We start from the raw sequence: 24,235 nt of genomic DNA on the forward strand, positions 1-24,235 counted from the left end.
ATTCACCAACAGCGGTAACGTAAACCGGCATAATATGCACTATTGGGCAACGGAAAATCCACGATGGCTGCGACAAGTGGAACATCAGCGACCTTGGCGGGTTAATGTATGGTGCGGCATTATGGGAGGAAGGATAATTGGCCCCAATTTTTACCGATGGCAATCTAAATGGTGCAATGTATGCTGATTTCCTACGTAATGTTCCACCGATCTTACTACAAGATGTTTCACTGCGTGACAGAATGGCGATGTACTTCCAACATGATGGATGTTCGCGTGAGGTTGAAGCGGTATTGAATAGCATATTTCCTGACAGGTGGACTGGTCGTCGAAGCACCATACCATGGCCCGCACGTTCACCGGATCTGACGTCCCCGGAGTTCTTTCTGTGGGGAAAGTTGAAGGATATTTGCTATCGTGATCGACCGACAACACCTGACAACATGCGTCAGCGCATTGTCAATGCAAGTGCGAACATTACGGAAGGCGAACTGCTCGCTGTTGAGAGGAATGTCGTTACACGTATTGCCAAATGCATTGAGGCTGACGGACATCATTTTGAGCATGTATTGCATTAATGTGATATTTACAGGTAATCACGCTGTAACAGCATGCGTTCTCAGAAATGATAAGGTCACAAAGGTACATGTATCACATTGGAAGAACCGAAATAAATGTTCAAACGTACCTATGTTGTGTATTTTAATTTAAAAAACCTACCTGTTACCAACTGTTCGTCTAAAATTGTGAGCCATATGCCTGTGACTATTACAACGCCATCTATCATAAAGCGAAAAAAGTGGTCCAACTAAGACATCCATATTTCTTTACGTACTACACGAATATGTCATTAAAAATGGAGGTTCCTATTTTTAAAAAACTCAGTTGATATCCGTTTGACCTATGGCAGCGCCATCTAGAGGGCCAACCATAGCGCCATCTGGTTTCCCCCTTCAATCTAGACAAGTTTCGTTCTTTGTAGTTTTTTCGTTTGACGCTTATTTCGTGAGATATTTGGCCCGGTCACGATCAATGGACCACCCCGTATATTCCTTGCCGACGAAACACTGTATGCTGCCTGTTTACATACGTCTGTACTTGAATACGCATGCCTATACCAGTTCCTTTGGCTTTTCGGTGTACATAGCCCATTTGTGAGAGAAATGGGTAACTGTTTGGAATAAATTTTAAATGTTAGAGAGTATATGCTGCTTTAAAGTGACATGGTATTTGTATAACTTTAACTGACTGTTCTCTCGGTGTTTGGCTGGTCATGATAATATTAAAAAACGGAACACTTTCTAACGTTCTGCAAAATTGTATTTATTTGGGTATGAAAAGTGGCCGTGCGGTTAAAGGCGCTGCAGTCTGGAACCGCAAGACCGCTACGGTCGCAGGTTCGAATCTTGCCTCGGGCATGGATGTTTGTGATGTCCTTAGGTTAGTTAGGTTTAAGTAGTTCTAAGTTCTAGGGGACTAATGACCTCAGCAGTTGAGTCCCATAGTGCTCAGAGACATTTGAACCATTTTTGGGTATGAAACGTCTTTCGGCTGCTCAGGCCATGTTCAGAGGACAACTGAATGTCTCAAATAAAGGTAAACATTATGTGCGACTCACACACGTATTCTTCTCACAGAATATACGAGTCCTAAATTGGCAAAGTCTTTACATAGGAAAACACAGCAGTAATTGTATTAACTAAAAAAGGATGTTAAGTAACGTTTTTATGTAGAGACACATTTAACAAATGATGAGAAATAAGAGGAATTTACAGTTTCGAATCTTGTTTTTGTAATGAAAACTTAAGTTAACAAAAGGGAAAACGGAAGCTGAATCTGATCAATTAGTCCTAGGCTGCCATTTTGTGTCATGTGTTTATTGATATCCAGTATTTCCAGAAGTTCAGTCTTACTGCCTTGCTCGACAGAATTTAAAACTTTACAGTCTACATCATATGAATGGTTTTCTGTTAATACATGATCAGCAAAGGTCCTATCTTTCTTCCTTCACCGCCAGATACTGTCATGTTCACGTAGCGTGATTGCCACAGCTCTGCTTGACTGACCAATACACACTTTTTCACAGTACTTACAAGTAATTGTATGTACGCTTTGTACCAAGCGTTGCCAACAGGCCTATACTATATGAAATTTTTATGGAAAATTTCGCACAATTTTTCTTGCTGATAAAGTGATTGAATTGCAAAATTAAGTACTGGTTCAGATTTGTCGGTGATGGGTTGTGGCCCATTGGAACCACTAGATAGATACATTACTACAGCTTTTAAACTCACGACATAAGGAAATTCATTTTACAGTGGAGATTTGAGGCTGTTCTTTACATTTCTTGGGCCTTAACATAGATATTAGTGCAAGAAAACACGTATTTAGTATCACACAGCCACTGATGCAGTAATCCCTGCAAACTTCCAGCATTCACACAGCCACAAAAATGTACGCTTTGCATTCAGTGGTACATGCTTTCATTATCCAACCAGCCTTTCAAGCAGAACTACAAACCATGAAACAAATCGCTTCCAGCAATGGCTATAGCTCTAACCTGATAGATAATATTCTATGAAGAAGGAAAATGAATAAAATTATACCACATCTGTGCACTGGGCAATGGCAGTCACTAACCAGTTCAGAGCCTGATGTAAAATTCCATATATTGATAACAAACCCTCACAGTCTTGCAAAAAAAATTAAGGTATCACAACTTAAGATTTGCATTTTATAATTCTAGTAATGTATCAAAGTTTTTATTCAGTAATATTGAACTGCCGCCCGTGACGCAATGAGGTGTACATAAAAACACTTGTAATCAATTTGAAAAAGTGTGTATTGCTCAGGCAGACATTTGTGGCATTTGGGCTGCTTGAACATGAGAGAAGCTGGCAATTAAAGAAGATAGATTCAACCTTTGGTGCTAATGTTTTAGCAGAAAACCATTCATATCATGTAGAATTACAGTCTGTCCAAAGAAGCAGAAAGATGACCCTAACGGAAATATAGGAAATCAATAAGCGTATGAGACAGAATGTCAACTTAGTATTGAGTGATCAGACTAAGTTTCCATTTTCCCCTTAGTTAAATCGAGTTTTCGTTATAAATACTAGATTCAAACAGTAAATTCATCTTATTTCTCATCATTTGTGTAATTTACCTTCACATAAGAACTTTGTTTACCCTCTTTTGCAGTTAACGTAGTTGTTGTAATGTTTTCCTATGTAAACACTTGGTCATTTTTGTAGATTGTGTACAAATATTTATGTAAGTCTCATGTTTATATATGTTTGCGACATTGTTATCACCTGAAGAGGGCCTGAGGAGCCGAAAGCCAGTTGATTACCAAATAAATATAATTTTGCAGAACATTAGGAAATACTTTCATTTTTAAATTTTGTTTAATTCTCTAAAGTTACGAACGCCGGCATGAAAAAATAAAGGCAAGAGTATTATTTTTGGACCGAAATACTTAAACATGATAAAGTTAATCAAAATTATGATACACATGTAATATTGTTAAGAACACTGGATGCAGAAGGTTCAGGCCTTAAAAATGAGACAGAGAACACCCGAAACGACACATACGTATAACTGAGGTATTTCTGTTTCTAGGATAATTATGGCATGAAACGTACGGCAGAGGGAACTACACAGTATGTCAAAATTCCGTTAGGACTGCTTGTGTGGAATTCCAACTGCAAGCCGTGTAGAAGATCAAAAGGTTAACATCGCTGCAGCATGCATCTTGACCGCAAATGTATGTATGAGGCACTCGTCGGGAAACATAGATGGAACAACAAAGCAACAGAATGTTTTTTTTTTTTTTTTTTTGTTAAGTTTTGTGTTTGTGTGCGAGAATTCGTCGAATACGATCTGAATACGGAGAGGCAGATCGTAACCACACTATACGTGTTTCGTTCGTGGTGGATCGTCGTATAACACCCTCCTAAAAGTGTGTTTGGTGTGCACATAAAACGGAACTACAATTTGCAGGTTGAAAGGCAGCCGCAGCATCCAAAGTGTAGCCCATAAAACAGGTTTTGCAGAAGAATATATAAATACATTACGCCAATTAAAGGTGGTGAATGTCTTAAACGCGTCTTGACAAAAGGAAAGGTGTAGAAAAAGTAACTAGTTGCCGTATTTCTTCGGATGCTTCCACACGATGACTTTTTCCTACTGAACTTAGCACATGCGCATAAATTCCCAAACGTGCAACTATGCATGCGCATTTGTGCATAGCTAATTCTTGGAAATGTAAGCCGTGTGTTAAGTACATTGCTTGACGCTTTCGGTGGGAATCTTCGCGTGTTGTAGCAGATGACAGGCAGCTGGGCCCACGTGTGTTTCATTGTGTAATGTATTTAGGCTATGCTGAGAAGCGATTTATGTGCAATGACACATGTAGACTCCAAAGGAAGTACGCTTGGTTTTATAGAGGATGACAGTCGTATTTTCTACCGCTGCTAAAAATTATTTGAACGAAAATTTGCGATTTGATGCCCTGAGCGTCAAGTATTAGATAAAATGGTACCATAAGTTGCGCAATAGGAAAACAGAGAAGTATAAGCCAGTAATTTGTGAAAAGTGTATATAAAAACTACGCTGTGGCGAATTAATAGATCGGCAACTGAGGAGCCTGACATCTGGAAAGAAAAAACAAAAAATTATGGAGTATGTGCAGCTCCTCAACAAAACAAATAGAAATGAGAGCCGTTGCTGAGAAAAAAAAATACAAAACTGGAAAACACTACCTCCTTTCTAGTGCATTTTGGCTTCTATGAAACTTCCAAATTTGTCGAGTTTGAGGATCTTAATCCACATATAATCTTTCATGATTAAAGTTGTGTAAACATCATTTTTTATAAAATAATATACAAATGACGCATTGAAAGTTAATAAAGCTTCACGTAAAGACCAAGAAACTCCCTTAAGTGTTTCACAGTTTCAGGAATAGACACTGAAACGAAATGTTACGAAATGCGAAATAAATAGTTCAAACTGGTATGGTATGTAAGCAGTCGGTTACTAGATAACGAAATGATATTGCCTTCCTAATTACTGAATTTTTACAGGAGAAAATTTAAAATTTTGCAGTGACCTGCTTCTGATATTTGCGAAGAAAACGTTATCGTCAATTTGTGTTTCTCGTACGTCTGTTATTTACATATTTTTTTTCCTTCTGTCGCTTTTGCAGTATCTTTATCTTTGGCATTTGCATCACAGTAGACGTAGGAAAACCTCCCACGGAAAGAGAGGGGTATGCATAGCAGACTGCTTGCACAACTAGGCAACACGTGGACGCGAGAACGCCATGCGTACATGCTATCCTTCCACAAATATTTGTGCGCGCCCTTTTTGTCCGTGCGTCTGCTATTGCGGGCGATGAAAGAAGCATCGTGTAAACATGTAAGTCAAGTAATTTTTGCATTTGACACGAACACGTACAAGCATCGTTCGTTCCAATGATTTTCCCTTTGCTCGTGCGGAAATGGATTCTATGCTGCCCGATACTCGACCGAGCGAGTTCATTGATCTTCCCGCTGGCTGAAGACGTAAAGCCCCTTCGGCAAGCGCTGGCGCCCCAGCCCAGTGCAGAGAAACTCGTCGGTCTGGTCGCATGCTCAGCCGGTGGCGTAGCGCCACTAGGGATGGGGGGCGGAAAGGAGGGGTGGCGCCGGGGTGGGGGTAACATTCGTGGCTTCGCGCCTGCGCACTGCGCCGGTGCCCAACTTGACGGTTGACTGATGACTCAGCGTACAGTCGACACGACCGCACTGCGCCGGGTGGTGTCGCGACGGCTTCCTGTGCAGCTGCAGCCGCGTGGCCAGTGGCTGCGGCGGCAGTAGACTGCGCTCCGCGATGTAGGCCGCCCGCCGCGCAGTCACCGCATGAAGGCCAACAGCGCCTGGTTCTGTGAATACCTGTGCAGGCGTCCGCTGCGCGGCGAAATCGCCACGCAACCAGCTGGCGTCCAAATACAGGTTACTTGCGTCTCACACCTCTGCTTCGCGCTGTACAGTGGGCCAACTTGCTTCAGAATCTGGACATGAGACTAAAATGGGTATTAACACGTGTTCATTCTAGATTTCTGGAGGTGCTTATTACGAGTCCGATGCAGAAATTACAAAATTACAAATCCAGTAGCGGACTCGAGTGTCACCTCGGGTAAGAAGTATTTTGAGATCCCTGATAACGAATCATTAATCGAAATTCCGTATGGAAACATTTTGTTTAATATTTTACATTTTTCAGTGGAAATCGTAGTCACATTCGTACCTTACGTCATTATCGCTATCAGGAGGTCGCTGACTGGTTGTCCAATGGAAGATCAAAAAGCCGATTTTTTTACCTCAGAGGCATCTGTTTATCGTCTCCAATTTGCATTTTCTGGAATCTCGAGATGAGCCGATCCGTAGGTGTCAAAGCCGATGCAGTCGTTTCCTCGTGGAAATATTTCCCCGTAAAATCATCTCTGTAACAGTGGATACTCTTACTCCGAGCTTCCTGCGCATCTCCATACAGGCGACCAATCAGCAAGGGAGCAGCTTTGATTGTGGTATATTCTTGCGTCAAAGCTATGTGGACTGATGACGGCATCCACCGTTACAGCTGAATTTTGTGCGTTATAGCACAATAATGGTCTACCGTATGGTATTGCCGCACGGTAGGTATATGACCGTGCTCTAAAACACACAAATATGCGCACGAAAATGCATTTGAACTCTTTAACTACGCTATTAAGGCAGAAGGAGGGCCACTTAGAAAATTGGAGTGACGCAGAGGAGATTTTGTAGCGAACGGTTTCTGATACTATTGGTAGTAGTTTACTTTTAAGACGATATACCTCATTACACCGGTTAGAAATGCCTAACATAACTTTCTGGGGTCTTATTTTTCCTGACAACTGGGCAGGATCGCTGTCATGCATTAAACAGGCCACATAAACGATAACTGAAATATGTGTCGTCGTCCGATTCACTGTACACCAGCAACTGTCGAGGCACGCATAATTTGGATTTGCTATTGGAATGTCACCGCGGCACTCGACAAGTATGTACCAGTGCACTCTACATAATAATCTTTTACAGAATAATTTGCGGGACTACAGTAGTGTACACATTTTTCTCTTTCTATTCTGTCCAGGTTCTGAAGCGAGTTGGCCCATCGTGCGGCGACACAATTACCTAAGAGCGCAAAAGTGCATGAAAAATTTAAATTAGCTTCAGTAGCTTACGCACCGAGGTTTTATGACTACTGCAATAGTATGGTCCTATCTGATAGACTAAAACTTTTGGCAGACGGGTTTCTAAGCCATTTATTTCGCATGTTCCACAAACGTAAAAGCAACCAGTTAGTGCATATGCGTGAATGGTTCAGATGATAAAGTATTTCCCGGGGGTTTAACGCCCAGTTAGTTAGAAGGACTTCGGGCTGCCCTTAACGTTCAGCAATGGTGTTGTTGTTACACTTCTGCTTGTTTGGTTTGTCACCTAGGTGCTTCCATTTAATAGCAATATGGCTCAGCAACGGCATTTGTTCAGGTTGTATTTATTAATATTACGAAGGAAACTCATAAATTGGTGTCATCTCTTAACAATAGAATTACTTACCTTTTTTCCCCGTTGTACAAATTGAAATCACAACGACAGAGTACCGAAGCAGGTAGCTAGTCAAAACAAAATGGCGCAACCCATTTATAAAACAGAGTGCTGCACCCATTTAGTTGACTTGTCCAGCCGCCTGGATCGGCCTGACAAGACTGCAGCGTCTTCGCTGCAGCCCAAAACGAATTACCGCACGATACTCCACTGTGTCAGTGGTCTGAGGAATTATTTTTCGCCTTCTCAAGCGGCGTGCTACGGTACTGAGATTCAGGGATTTCTGGCATTTCAGTAAGTAGTAGCACGGCAACGTGTAGCTACAAATGTTGTCCCACATACAGTCATGGGAAAAAGTATTCATAGACGGTTGTTCATGCAAAATAACTTTCATCAGACTTAAAGATCACGACCAGAGATGTTATTTGGTAAACTAACAGTATGGGGTTTCTTTCCAAATCTGTATGTATAAAAGGATTAACTAAATTAGCCTTTTGCCAAAAGTAAACAAAAATTCCGTGCCAGTCGACTTCACATTATGGTGAAAAAAGTGCTCATACTGTGCTAGAAATGCAAACACAGAAACGACTAACGAACCGCTTGTAGCAAGGAACACCTTTAGTAGCAAGCTGAACGTCTTGCGTATTTGGTTCGGATATGTCACGAATGCAGTGCAACAGCAAAATGCACTGCAAAGGGAAGGAAACAACTCTAGAGCAACGGGGGTTATCTCCCAGTATGAAAATTGAAAATAGTTTTTAGAAATAGCTGATATTATGAGAGGAAACCGGGCAACTGTGCAGTCGACAATATTGCAATTTACAAAAAGAAATACTCTCATTAATGAAGAAAGAACAGGTCGATCACAGAAGCTAACGCAACAGAAATCCAAATATGTTAATAACTATGGTCAAAGAAAGATTCTAAATTGACAGCTGTTGCATTATCTGTAGGTCCTATATGTTAATAATTATTTCGGGAAGAAAATCACATCAAGAGTTATTCGCTGTGTTTTAAGTAGTGTAGGTTATGGTGGCAGGGTACCAAGAAGAAAACCACGCATCAGCAGGACGGACAAGAATTTGAGACTTGCATTTTACTCGAGAGCTTACAAGGAAGAACACATGTTTATGGTATAAGGTGTTGTCCATAGATGAAATTTGTCGTGTCCCGCCCACTTGTCTAATGTAGGGTGCCTAGGAAGCTGTTTTCTCGGATAGCTAGACGTCAATTCAAGCAAATCTTACAAATGGAGTTTATTACAGTAAATTAAATTGGCAATACTTGGCGTATTTACAAAGATGGGTCGCAAGCAAATGGCGACATGCAAATAATCAATGACCTTCGACATACACAGTCTCCATGCAGTACAGTTCACAAGTCACGGCTAAAGCGATTATATCACGGCTCGTCTTCTACCGCGGCAGCAGCTTGGCTTATACGCGTATTCTGTTCTCATAGGGGCCACTCCTGTCGCGGTGTCGTCCTAGTCAGCGTACTATTGGTTGACGTCGTCTCACATCCTTCGCTGCTGTAACGTTCCAGGCCGGCGTGCCGACGCTTGATGTTACCCCGGAACAAAAGTTAATTTAACATATCTGTAAATTAGAGCAGAATTTTGGTGTGGAGACGATAACATATTGAGCACATTCAACGAACAATGAAACACAATGGTGGAGGAATTATACTTTGGGGATGTATGGCAACACCTGGTGTTGGGCAGCTTGTTTTGGTTGAAGGTAACATAGTTAGATTTCAGTATTTCAACATCCTAAAGGAAAAAAATCTGCAAAAATGTGGTGACACCTTGGGATTAGACACGGATTACTACTTTCAACAAGACAATGAACCCAAGCATGCACCAGAAATAGATAATCTGTAGTTGTTGTACCGTACTCCTCATCTTCTCAAGTTTCCAGCACAGAGCGCAGGCATTAATTGCATTGAAAATCTTTGGACTACGCTTAAATGGTCAGAAAATATGGAATATGAATGGAATGGAATGTGAAGAAAGACTGCTCTGGAACATGGTCTGCATCGAGAATGGCAAAATATTGCCTCAGAGATTACCAAAAAACTGGTTCAACCCATGCCAAAGAGGTTAACAGAAGAGATACATAAAAGACGAATGCCACAGAGCATTAACACTGCCATTATATTTATATACATTGTAATATTTTTTAATGTATGAATACTTTTTTCTCCATAGTGTGAAGCAGCTTGTACAGAATTTTTCCTTAAACGATCTGCGTACAGAAGTTAGGAAGAAAACCCAGTGCTGTTAGAGTAACAAATAAAGTCTCTTGTTGTGATCTTTAGTTTTAATAAATAAAGTTATTCTACATGAACAACGCTTATGAATACTTTTTCCAGCAGAAAAGTGTTCCTGTTGGACCACACAAAGGCGAATATTTTCCTCTCTGAAATTTCGGTCCAAAATGTTCCCTCCAGTTTACTTATGTGTTTACGTTCTCCGGTGTGGGAGGACCATCCTCCTCTCCCCCCTTTCGCCCTCTTCCTCCCTCCCCCCCCCCTCCCGCCGAAGCCACTACATGGTCGCCATCCGTCTATATTTTCATTTACACCGTCTCCTCTCTATTTGGCCCCAACAGCTTATATTTTCATTCATCTCTCTTCCTCTTTTACTGCCACTGTCTCTCACTGGCCATCATTATCTCCTACCCCTTTTGCTCCCATCATTATTGTCTTCACCATTCTCTATTTCTCTTTCACTACGTCTTTCTCTCTACCATCATCACTGTCTCCACTGTCTTCTTCTCCCAATGGTACTGTCTCCTCTCTCTTACACCATTACTTCCTCTCTGCTACCCTCTTTCAGTACAAAAAACGCGTTTATGATCGCATACCAGAATTTTCGGTGAAGAAAATGAGGAGTGAGGAAGCTACTACTCCGCTTTTCTGTCAGAAACTTTCATTCGCCGTTTTGTTCCTCACATAGGAGCATTTCCCCACTTTTTCCCTACGATTCTCTGTTACAGAGCTGCTTATACAGGGTGAGTAACTGACTATTGCCACGTAGAATAACTCCGAAAGTATGATAGTAGTTGAAAATTTGGTGAGACAAATGTTGCATGGGAGAATGGGGGGGCATAATAAGACGTTGGTCTTTTGTTGCTAGGTGCGGTCGCGTCAGAGATACGAAGGTCAATTATTTTAATGGGGCGCTATAGTTTGGTACTTATTTTCTGATAGCGGCTATCGAGACGAATTCAATGATGTGTAACAGTAAGGTCTTTGAAGGTCAACGAAGGTCAAAAAGGTGGCATTATCGTCCGTTTACTGAAGGTGTTCGAAGTGATGGCCATTGGTATTAATGCAGTGCTGCAGTCTTCTTATCATGGATTGAGTAGTATTCCTTGTAGCATCCCCACTTGTCGAAGCACTTGCTCTGGCAATTCTCTTTCTTACATCGTGCAAATACTAAATATTCGCCGAATACGGCGTATCCATCCAACGTGCCATTCGACGGTTTCGCAGTACAACACTAATGCCACCGTTTTGACTTTGGTTGACCTTCAAAGACCTTACTGTTATACACAATTGAATTTGTCTCGATAGCCGCTGTCGGAAAGTAAGTACCAAAATATAGCATCCATTTTAGAAAAACAAAGTTGACCATATCTCTGAAGCGAACCCCCTAGCAATAAAAGCCAATGTCATACTATGGACCCCGTTGCCCCATGCAACTTTTGTCCCCCACAAACTTTTCAGCTTCTGTCATACTTTCGGAGTTATTCTTGATGGCAATAGTTAGTGTCTCAACCTGTACATATGAATTCTATAGGTCAGTAAAGTTTTGACAATTCATGTATGTAAAACATTTACGCACTTTGACACACATGACAACAATAAATATGCATAATATAAGGTTAACACAAAATCGTTTGCTTTACATTTTTTCTGGATATTTTGCTCGTCGATTGCAATTCACTGAAAACGCCTGGCTTATGATTCGTATCTTATAAGAGTAAAAATGTTTTACATAATTTTCTGCAGTCATTTTAAGTTCTAATCGGGCATGTTAAAACCCTATTTATCCATTTTTTGTCACCGCTGTACCACTTTGGACATTTTTCTATAGACGTTAAGTGCTCATGATAAGAGAGACAACAAGTCATTACGTTTTATTGGTGCAAAAATTGATGACTAAAAAGGTAGTTTAATGACCTCAGAACCCTAGTGATGACCCTAGAACCCTTGCCATGTGTTGACGTCAGTTAAAACTACATTAAAGCCTCAGAGCGGATATTACATGCATATACGGTAAGTGTAGCCTCGAACCTCTCAATATCGGTAACGAATAATGATATCGAACAAAGTTTTAGAGTTCACGCATAACGTAATATGAAGAAGGCATAGTAAAAATTTGGGTGATTTGCCATGAATAGGAATTATAGAAGTGGCTATCCCCATAACTATTACTTTTTGTTCCCAAATATTATGGTAGTTCCGCATTTTGTCAGGAACCGCCCGACAACAAATGGTACTTTTATAAGCCACCTAATATCAATGTTAGAACACATCGGACGCAAAAGAACCAACCGATTTGCACAACTGGCCAGTGCTGGCAGTGGGGTGTAATGTTTAAATTTTGACCTTGTACTGTAGGATAGCTACAGTGCGGCCGTTCTTCCGATAGCTATACAAATGGTCCCTAGGCCAAGAGCTGTCCAGAACACTTAACCCCTTACCTCTGTGATCAACAGAACCCGAGATATGATCACTTGAAAAACTGCATTTTCCCCGCGCGGCTTTGTGTACTTGTTGGAGGTCGTCTACATCCCTACTTATGCCATGTCAAGCTTGGAAACCAACATCCAAGTCACATGGCAGAGGGAAGGCATCAGTGTTTGTTATTAAGACTAAACAGAGCCGATATTTACAAGTTTTCCCATTTATAGCTGAAATCAGGCATTGGTTTTAATAATTTAACAACTTGTTATATTATTATTCTATATCTAAAAGCGCAGTTAACACAGTACGGCCGTCGTTACCAACATTAATGTGATGGTTCTCGTTTTTACATTTGGGCAGGTGAAAGGGTAACGAACAGTTGGAATACATAACAGGTCTTTTGTAGATCGTTCCTTTTACGGATGGCAGAATTACCTTTTTTCAGTGAAATCCGCTTCTGTTGCACGGAGTGTCATTTAGTTTTCGGGAGATTCATAAACGTGAAACGGAATGTTGCGCTTTTGTAAGAAATATCTATTTTCATCCATAAAAGCCGACTTTTCCATAAAATAAGCATTTATATTTTGCAGTTATTGCCTAATCCAGTACAGATAACCAAAAAATTTCAAGGCAAGAAGCATACAAATTAGGAATCGTCAGTTATAGTGAAAACTTGTAGGTGAAAGAGCAACTGCTGAAATTATGTTTGTAGGACCGGCACAAGTTGTAAACTATATATTTTATGGACCAGTTTTCCCCAGTTTAACAATAGCATAGTAAGAAACCACGGAACTTATAATTCAAAGTTATTGGCTGATCACATTGACGATGTCGGACGTTAGGTTGGTGTGTAACATTATTTGTGATCATAGACGTTACAAATACTCTTACAGAACCAAGTTGATCTCTGACATCGGCAATGTAACCAGCCAGATACTTTGAACTGTATTGTAATTTCCGACAATGTAAATAAAACTAGTTCCTCCTCCGGGCTGTGAAGGCCCAATGGATGTCTACCGGCCGCCGTGTCATCCTTCACCTTGCGGTGTCGTGCGGATGCGGCACGGAGCTGCAAGTGGTCAGCACACGGCACACGGCTCCGTTTTTTTTTCTTTTTTTTTCAAACCATGGAGCCGCTCCTTAATTGCATCAAGAGGCTTGATTAACCTCGTACCAGTCCGTAACCAAGGAAAAATCTTTTACAGTACCGGGAATTGAACTGGGATCTTCTGCATGCCAGCCACCTACGCCGACCAGTCAGATATGGAGGTGGGCTGTTAGTGATAACGCTCTTTTTAAATTGAACCGTCAGTTAAAAACGTGGCTTACTTGCAGACTTCATCGTAATTTCCAATTTACGGAAAAATCTCTACGAGAATTTTCAAATTTGTTTGCTTCACAGCTTTGTGTAATCGTCTGGGGTAAAATTCAGTCCTTTCAAAGGAATTTTCCAAACATTCCTTTGTATTTAACCTGTGTCAAAACTGTAACCAGTTTGAGATTGCGTAAATACAATTTATGAAGTTTATCATAAAAAATAATGCCTTTACAATTAATATTCATAAATTTCCGCACATATTTTTGTGAGCTAGATGTACAGGGCGAACTAGAACTCCGCCGACATACTTTCAGCGATGGTAGTATGGACGAAACCAAGGAAAAAAGCGCTGCAAACATGGGCTGTAAATTCTGTACCTTAAGTACTACGAGCACTTGTTCATAGTCGCTACAGTGAAACACATCTTTTCTATCGCACAAGTGCTAGTAGCTCTTTAGGTACACATTTTAGAGCCCATGTTTACAGGACATATTTTCCTATTCTGATCCGTGCTACATCCTCCGAAAATATGGAATGCAAAGAGCTTACAGTAGAACAAAAGGGTATCACAATGAAGAAGCTTACGGTACAGATTCAGAGCCTATAGCTCTCGACAAAACTATTCTTGATGTTCGTCCACATTACTATCTCTGAAAGTTTGTCGGATGAACTCTGGTTCACCCTGTATAACGATCATTATCTTCAATTCGTAATAGTTAGACAGAAGTAAATATTTCCTTTCATGTCATCTCTTTCTGTGCAGTCAGACGCTGCACAAGATATCACCATTCCAATAATGAAATTTTCTCTAAAAATATTGCAAATAAGAGAAAAGTGAATGGAATCGTGTCCCAAAGTCCCCTGAAAATGGATTCTGCCACTAGTCAGGCAATCCACACATTAGCATCAATATAATAACGTTTAGCGTAGCGTATGTGATCAGTGGTTTAAGACACAAACAAACAGAAAATTATTCACGTAACAACTTCTTATCCGTTTTTAGACTTTTTCCCTGTAAAATATAAACTCATTTTTTAACTTGTTGGGTGTACAAACAAAATAGATTTACATACAATTTTCTGGCAGGTGAGGACGAAATGAGATTTTGCACTCATTTAAATACATGGCTGTAAGAGTCAGCCTTCAGGAGATGTGATACGAAACTTGGCGTGCAGGAATATGTGCCACAAAGAGCGCAGATTCATCAAAAGATGGCGAAATTCACAGACGTCTATTGTCTATTGAGGCCTAAGCGCTGTAGTGTGTTAGTGAGACAGACGAGAACCTACGTCATAGGGAAACCCAGTAGAAGCCATTTGTGGCCAAGGAGATGGAGGAGTGTTAAATATGGCAGACCTAAGATCGGCCATAAAGGAAAACATTTATGGGAACTATTTAATTCTGTAGTAATGCAGGGGATGAAGCCACAGTAATTTTAATGAGCCAGCCATAAATTTTCATGGTGATCCCAATGAAACATGAATATTGGTCATATCTATAACAGCTTAGGATTTACTGTTAAAGTGAAATTCACAAGTTTTGTAACATAGACCTGAATGCTAAAATCTGAACGCTTTAGTCGATCTTAATGACCGACATTTCATACAGAAGTGCATCATTAAAATGATGAATGTTGTAAATATGAACACTGTGTAATTTCACTTGTTTAACAGATATATTAAATTTAAATTCAGTATTTTGTTAAGCATCAGATCATCATTTCCTCCACACAAAACACCTTGAACGATGACAGCATGACATTAGGTAATAGAATATTTGTTGTAAAGTTTAATGCATAATAGTTACTTTCGTTATTTATTTATTTATTTATTAGAAAGCAAGGCTACTGGCCGTGACATTCAAAGTTAAGTAGGAAATTGTATTGGTTTTATATAAAAGAATTTAACAATGGATATTATTGTTAATTTATTTAGAACCTGAAAGTGGTCAAGCTTTGATTATTTAAATATGTTAAAATGTAAAATAATGTACAATAAGCTGTAGCCAAGCAGATGTATGGCTTCAGGAAAGGGAACTGCCGTAGTCAGTTGAGCGAGTAAGTTCGGCGCGCGGGAAACGTGGCCGGTGTCGGGCAGAGGGACAGTGCTGGAGGAGACGCGAAAGCGGACAAAAATGGTTCAAATGGCTCTGAGCACTATGGGACTTAATTGCTAAGGTCATCAGTCACCTAGAACGTATATCTACTTAAACCCATCTAACCTAAGGACATAACACATCCGTGCCCGAGGCAGGAATCGAACCTGCGACCGTAGCGGTCGCTCGGTTCCAGACTGTAGCGCCTAGAGCCGCTCGACCACCCCGGCCGGCCACAGCGGACAGTTCGGCTTGAGACACCAAAGTGAACAGTTCGGATTGAGGCGCGAAAGGAAACATTCGGTCTTTAGGGGGTTACGAAGTGAAACGACCTAGAAACTTTCGCGTTCTGTGGTATCGCGGGACTTTGTCTCTGAGGTGTGAGCAGCCGCGCGGCTGCTGTGAACTGACTTTTCACATAGTTAACGAGGTCGGTTATCGAACTTGTATTTCACGATGTGATTGTGAATTATCGAACTGTGTCAAATGCATATGCGCTCGAGTGTAACAGTAACTCTAAGTACGACCACTTTCGCTGTTAGTTTGCTTTCTGAATAAACATGATTCTAACCAAATCGCAACGGTGTGGACTACATCATTTATGGATCGTTAATTTAATTCCCGGTATTGTTATTACTGTTATTATATGTTATGTTAACTTTGTATTTCGCAAAGGGTCACGAGTGTCTAATTTAGGGCGTGTAATGCGACACGTACGGGTCAACCCTTAGACGAATCTGAGCCAAAACATTTGGATGAAGGGGAACCGCATGTGAGCCCGTACATCTTTGGGATGTTAGCTCGCACATTTTGCATATCAATAACTGTTAGTACGGTATTACACTCCAGAACGAGCTTTCTGAAAAGAATATCGTTTTCACAGCAGGTGAGCTATTGCTACAAATGCTAAACTTCCTTCTCCATTGCCTAAAGGAATTTTCCGGGAAATACCAGGACATGAGTGATTCATACTGACTGAAGATGAACTGCAGTACATCTTGTGGAGTTCGGGTAGAGTGCTTCGAGTTTGGTACGGTAGTGTAAAAGGATTCTACCACACGAAAAAAAAGAGAGCTTCGGCCTCATGCGAGTCCAAATGGAAATGTCGTCGCGCAATCATCCACGCATTCACCCTGCACACGTTGTGCAGTGTATCTATAAGACAGTAATTTACTGTTAATTATCTTTAGCTGACAGCAAATGAAGATGTATGAGATACACTGACGAGACAAAAGTCATGGGATACCTCCCAATGTTGTGTCGGACCTCTTTTTGCTCCGAGTAGTGCAATAACTCAACGTGACATGGACTCAAAAAGACGTTGAAAGTCCGCTGCAGAAACAATGAGCCATGTTGCGTCCATAGCCGTCCGTAATTATGAAAGTGTTGCCTGTACAGGATTTTACGTACGAACTGACCTCTCGTTTATGTCCCATAAATGTTCGAAGGGACTCATTTCGCGCGATCTGGGTGGCCGTACCATTCCCTCGAATTGTCCAGAATGGTTTTCATACCAATAGCGAACAGTTGATGCTCGGTGACATGGCACATTGCTATCCATGAACATTCCATCGTTGTTTGGAAACAAGAATTCCCTGATTGGCTGCAAATGACCTCCAAGTAGCCGAACATAACAATTTGTTGTGTTGGCAGAAGAGCCAACATCGTGTTAGTAGAGGAGGCCGAAATGCACGCGTTTTAGCTCACGCAGGCTGGCTTGAGGAGGGAAGGACTATACTGACGTGAGGTCTGGAACATGACAAGGAATTAGAATTCAGAAAGCGGACGTAATTAGTTTGATACTTAACTTCAATCCAAAAATGATGAACGTTGCTCTTGACGGTACATGACTCACAATATTATCTGTTCAGATTATAGTAACTGAATACGGCGCCTTGCTAGGTCGTAGAAAATGACGTAGCTGAAGGCTATGCTAAACAGTCGTCTCTGCAAATGAGAACGTATGTAGACAGTGAACCATCGCTAGCAAAGTCGGCTGTACAACTGGGGCGAGTGGTAGGGAGTCTCTCTAGACTAGACCTGCCGTGTGGCGGCACTCGGTCTGCAATCACTGATAGTGGCGACACGCGGGTCCGACGTATACTCAAGGACCACGGCCGATTTAAAGGCTACCGCCTAGCAAGTGTAGTGTCTGGCGGTGACACCACACAATTTACAGCCAGTAATCCGCTAGTTGGACCAGAGGACCAAGTGATTTCATGTATACACAGTCCACACCATTGTGGAGCCGCCACAACTTACACAGTGCCTTGTTGACGAATTGGGTCCATGGTTTCATTCGCCACATTCGTAACCAATCACGAGCTTTTACCAACTCAAATCAGGACTCATATGACCAGGCAACGGTTTTCCAGTCGTCTATGGTCGAACTATATAGTCACGGGCTCAGGAGAGGCGCTGCAGGAGATGTCGTGGTATAAGCAAAGGCGCTCGCGTCCGTCGTCTGCTGCCATAGCCCATTAACGTCAAATTACGTCTCACTGTCTAAACCGATAGGTTCGTCGTACGTCCCACATTGATTTCTGCGTTTATTTCATGCAGTGTTGCTTGTCGGTTAGCACTGTAGCACTGACAACTCTGCGTAAGTCAAGTGAAGGCCCTTGGCCTCGGCGTTGTAGGTAGTGAGAGGTAGTGCGTCACACTTGGTGTTCTCGGTACACTCCTGACACCGTCGATCTCAGAATATTGAATCCCCTAATGATTTCCGAAAAGAAATGTCCCATGCACCTAGCTGCAACTACCATCCCGCGTTCAAAGTCTGTTAATCCCCGTCGTGAGACTATAACCACGTCGGAAGCCGTATCACATGGATCGACATCGATAATACACTACACTGCCCCTTCTAACCTTGTGTACGTGATACTACTACAATTTTATATGTGCATATTGCTGTCCCGTTACTTTTGTCAACTCAGTGTATTTCGATATTTCGGGAAGCTACCATAGCACTCATCATACATAAGTTGCATTCAAACAGTTTCCATTAGAAGGTGGTGCATTCCAGATCAGGTATGCCAATCAGACAGAATCGCCTCGAATGAGGCAAGCTTCCCACCGACGCACCAGGTTGAAGATAACCGTTTTGTAAAACACCGTGTCTTGGTCTGTGAAGAAGCCTGAAACTGCCTGATGCTCATCCTCGTCCGAAAGGAATTGTCCACCATTCAAGGCCTTTTTGAAGGATACGAAGTAGCGACAGTCGTATGAGGAGGGATCAGGAGTATAGGGCGGGTGCTCGACTGTTACCCATTTGTGGCTAATCGCCGAGGCTAGTCTCCGTCGAACCGCGACCAGCACGGAAGTTGGTTCATCATTTCGCAACAGTGGTTTATGCTGCCCCATACACATTCTCCCATCTTTGTCTACCGGTGTTTTTCCCTGACAGGTAAGAAAAAAATAACAGCACGCTGATCTTGTTTGGACGCATTTGGTAATAACGTCGCTACAGTTCGCGATTCCGCATTTATCTTACGCACGTCGTAAAAACGCGAATGCCACACGAATCTTGCCTACACTTCGTTGCATATGTATCCGCATCGAAGTCGCGTTTCTTTGCGTATACGTTGGATCAACGCTCCCAGACAGAAACGTTTTGATCGCACCTTATAGGACTAGACTCGTAAAACTGAAAATACGAGGTTCCATAAAAACTGGAATACATTTCCCCACAGAACTGCGCGCTTCTTGGATACTTCATCCTTGATGTCTGAGAGACGTCGGGAAAACTTCGGTTACCTGATGTTTCTGAATTCTCCTTCTCTCGTTCCGTTGAAATCTAAAAAGCAGATTTGAACTCAGGCTGTAACACTGTGGAAATGAAACAAAGAAAAGGAGAGTTGTGAGTAATTCCTATGTACGAGACATATCAGCAACAGGTTTTTCGTAACCATTCAGTTTTGTTCCAGGGTCATCCTTTTGCTAGCAACACAAGTAACCTACGAACTTGCAATGACACCGACACTTTCACAAATGTGAGGTCACCCATAGAAATGGAAGAAGTAAGTCATGCTGCTGTGCTGATACCCCCACGTTAAACAAGAAGCCTGTATTCGAATCACTAAAACATTAATAGACTGCATCAGACGCCTCCATATCACAAAAGGCAAATTCCTGTACACTATATCGGGCCAAGCGATTTTCTTATTTGTAAATGGTATTGTACAGTAGATGGGCTGAAGCGATTTCACAATAGACTGACATTGGAGATCATCAAGTAAAGACTAACTAGCTTTGTTAACTTGATTATTCTGTAATAAACTGGTATCAACCCCATAGACAAAAATCTGTGACGAAGGGCGAAAACTTGAAGTTCACTGGGCATTCCAAACGGACACAATAATAATGTATACCGCTAATTTCGTTTCGTCGAAATCTGCTAGTCTGCACGAAAGACCGTGCATCGTTGAAAAAACGTGATTCCTGTACTTTTTTGATTTATAACGTTAAGAAAATGCGTTAGTCTTTATTTCAGGAGCCTCAGGCCACTATTAGCATACGTGAAAAATGTTACCATTTCTGCTGTGTTTACATGATCTTAGTGTAACGATATAAGTCAATGAGCAGTGCGAATGAAAGAGAAATGGCATCAGGAATGGTTTAATCACTTTTACTTTATATTGAAAGAGAGACTGATTTCATTGCGAAGCCCAGAAAAATTACAACATATGGTAAAAAAATATATATATAAAATGTCTGGTTTTCTAACTTGCAAGCACCATCTCAAAAACCTAAATTTGTTTGAGGGCATGTAGTAAAAAGCGTTTTCCTGTTTAATAGAAACAGAATAAAAGCTCACTGATGATGGTAAATTTTCATGAAACATTTCTGGAGAAATAGAAGGAAAGATAAAATTGGGTTTTGCTCAAGGTGGACCCTTCCAAAAACAAATGTTTGTAAGCAAACACGGACAGAAGAGGTTCAACCACAAGATGGTTGTAAGTAGTAGACATGCAGCAGGTAGTGCAGTTCATTTCAGTCTGGGGAATTACATCGAGGATTGATCCGTGAGACACGCTCCGCAAATTATTTCTTTACTTTTTTATTTTTCTATTTTTTTAATTTTTCTATTTTTTCAATTTTACTTTCCCTTCTTGTTTAACTGATTAATTCCTTTATTCTCCTTGTCTGCAGGTCTATGACATGTAGTAGATAGTGCCTCAGACGTAGAAGGTATCTGATGTTTTTGAAGCTTCATGTTTATATGTCACGAATGGGCTGTTTTTTCCATTTTTCCTTTAGTGGGCTTTTATCCTACGTGACTTCATTCACGCTGTGAACGTACACCAATGCTTTCAAGAATTGCATTACTGGAAAAGAATGGCCCAAATGATTTGAAAATGGATAGGTGTTTAGCATTATGTGCCTGTAGTAATTTAGAAAGGTATGGCGCACAGTTAGGTCTAGTAACTCGTTTGTACTGTTTAACTGCGAAGTGTTAGTGTTAGGCTAAAATTAGTTAATGGGAAGACATGAAACGAAATGAATAAATGTGTAAGCAACTGCAAGTCATGCTCAAAGAGGATTTTCTGTTCTACTCTTCGTTGGTGGAGGACAGTTTACGACGGGTCGTACAGTCGGTGACGCAGTAACCAGCGGAACAAACATGCGGCGCCCGTGGTCGATAACAACCGAGATCAGAAAGTGAACGCTTAGAGCGCAACTAAAAGTCGGCATAAGCGTATACGAGCAGTCCATGGAGTAATCTGAATCGGGATGAAACGCAGGCGAGAGAAATCACTCTACTAATCAATAATCTATATCGAAGGCTTCAGTGAAGTAGCAAGACTGAAGGACAAGTGCAGAGCCTGGTATATACTAGCGTCCAGTCATTGATGAACATGCATGCAACTGTAGGGGCGCTGTCCGAGGGAGTGACTGCAGTAGTCTTACGAAGCCCGAGACACACTGCGCTTTCGTCAGTGTCGATAATCAGCCTGGGAAGGGATTCCGTTCAGTGTCGAATGCTGAAAACTCTTCCCTTTAATCAACACTTTGTGCTTCCATAGCCCACCCTGTGTTGACAATGTAGGGGAAACAGGTGCCAGAATATCCGCCAAACACTTCCGCGTTAGTTCCTCTCTGCGCGCGGGTCGTCGTTGTTAATGTGAGCCGAAAGTAGGTTAGGTGGTAGAAACGGATGCACCTCCATTGGCTCTCACTGTTGATCACTGTCGACCCCTCTGCTGATGTGTAATGCAAATACGCAGATTTTAGTGGTTGGAGGTAGGCTGTTGGACGGGCCTAACACAGGCGTGATTGTTTAAGTCATGCCCAGCTGGCTGCTCAGGGTAGAAGAGCTAATTTTACTGCCTGACTAGATGCTCCGGGCAGGTCTCAGAATCCACGTTTGCCGCCCTCTAATCCTGACACGACGCACAGTGAGCCAACTCACTCCAAACCTAGACGTAACAGAAAAATGGATATAAAATACCACACGAGTATGCTCTTTTTCAATTCTCTAGGGTCTCTTGATTAGGACTTCTATGTCTGGATTACAAGAATCAACATGACGGATCTAATTGGACGGATCAAAAACTATAAATTTAACGGATTCGAGGAAAATTTAGGATATGAAGTATTGTGAGATTGTTGATAACGAATTAGAAGTGGAAATCGCCATATCGGAGTCTTTCATTCGATATTTTACATTTTCGAGTTGAAATCAGTCACATTCGTCGCCTGTGTCACTACTGCTTTCGGAAGGGTCGCTTTCGGATCTTCCACAAGAAAATGGATCGGAAAACAGATCTTTTACCTCAGGTGACATCTGTTTACCTTCTACAGTCTGGAACCGCACGACCGCTACGGTCGCAGGTTCGAATCCTGCCTCGGGCATGGATGTGAGTGATGTCCTTAGGTTAGTTAGGTTTAAGTAGTTCTAAATTCTAGGGGACTTATGACCACAGCAGTTGAGTCCCATAGTGCTCAGAGCCATTTTGTTTACCTTCTTCAGTTGTCATTTTCTGGACTCTCGAGATGAATAGATCCCAAGCTGTTAGAAGCCGATAGAATACGACACGCATTACTTTCTGGGGGAATATTTGCGTCAGAAATCTTCTCGGTAACGCGGAGTATACTTATTCCGAGTTACCTGCGCATCCCCAGATAGCCGACCAACCGGCAACGAAGCAGTTTCGACTACAGCACATACGTGTATCAAAACTAGTGGAACTGATGTCTGCATCGGTCGTTATTGCAGAATATTGTGGGTCCGGGGAAGCTGCCACTCGACTTTCCAAATGTACCCATTTTTTCAGAGATCATGATAGATATGTTTGAGTTCTAGAGTTCTCTGTACAAAATTTAAACAGTTCTCTAGCATTTCGCGAAATAAACAATATTAATCGAGGAAATTCTTGATTTTTTTTAAAAAAATCAATTTTTCGAACAGAAATTGTGACCATAATTACGAATAGCTTCCCAAAAATTCTATAGGAAATGTTAATGACTTTATTGTGCAGGTAATAATTTGTTATGTAATTGCAATCATGAGGAACTCATTTATACCGTGTGGCACTACCCCACGGTAGGAAATAGACCGTCCACTAAGAACGTGCAAATATGTGTACACGAATATATTTGAACTCGTCAACTATACAATTAAAGCAGTAGGAGAGCAATTTACAAAAGTGAAACCATGCAGAGGTAATTTTGTACCGAACTATTTCGGATAATGTCGGTAATAGTTAAGTTTTAAGACGATATACAACAGTACACTGGTTAAAAATGTCCTAAACATACCTTTTGGAGTACTGTACATCTTATTCTATCCTGAAAACTGGGCAGAATCACTGCCATAAATTAAATAGGCAACGCAAACAATATCTCAAAACAGTGTCACCCGATTCTCTGTTTACCGTCAACTATCGCGGCACGTATCATATCTACCCGAGACTGGAATGCCACGGCACCATTGGACGAGTATGCACCAGTGCTTAATGTTTCGTGGGACTGAAGTCGGAATACGCAGCTTTTTTTTCTATTCTTTCTCCACGTTTTGAAGTGAGTTAGCCTACTGTGCGACTCCTTGGGTCCATGCGAGGATCTGGCCAAATTTTCTAGCCCTTACATTGGACATAACCGAGCGAGGTGGCGCAGTGGTTAGACACTGGACTCGCATTCTGGAGGACGACGGTTCAATCCCGCGTCGGGCCACCCTGATTTAGGTTTTCAGTGATTTCCCTAAATCGCTCCAGGCAAATGCCGGGATGGTTCCTGTGAAAGGGCACGGCCGACTTCCTTCCCCGTCCTTCCCTAATCCAATGAGACCGATGACCTCGCTGTCTGGTCTCCTTCCCCAAACAACCCAACCCTTACATTGGACATAACCGTAGTGGCATCCAAACAGTTTTTTTTTTTAAATTTGTAGATAGAGATCGAAACACCGTCACGTTCTTTTGAGTACGGATCTCAAACCCTGCAGGTGGGTATGCGCTTTCATCAAACTTACAAGCAGATTAAAACTGAATGCTGGATTCTCAGAGACGTACTGCCTGAA

Source organism: Schistocerca serialis, chromosome 8 (genome assembly GCF_023864345.2).
Source record: "Schistocerca serialis cubense isolate TAMUIC-IGC-003099 chromosome 8, iqSchSeri2.2, whole genome shotgun sequence".
Classification (NCBI taxonomy): Eukaryota; Metazoa; Arthropoda; class Insecta; order Orthoptera; family Acrididae; genus Schistocerca; species Schistocerca serialis.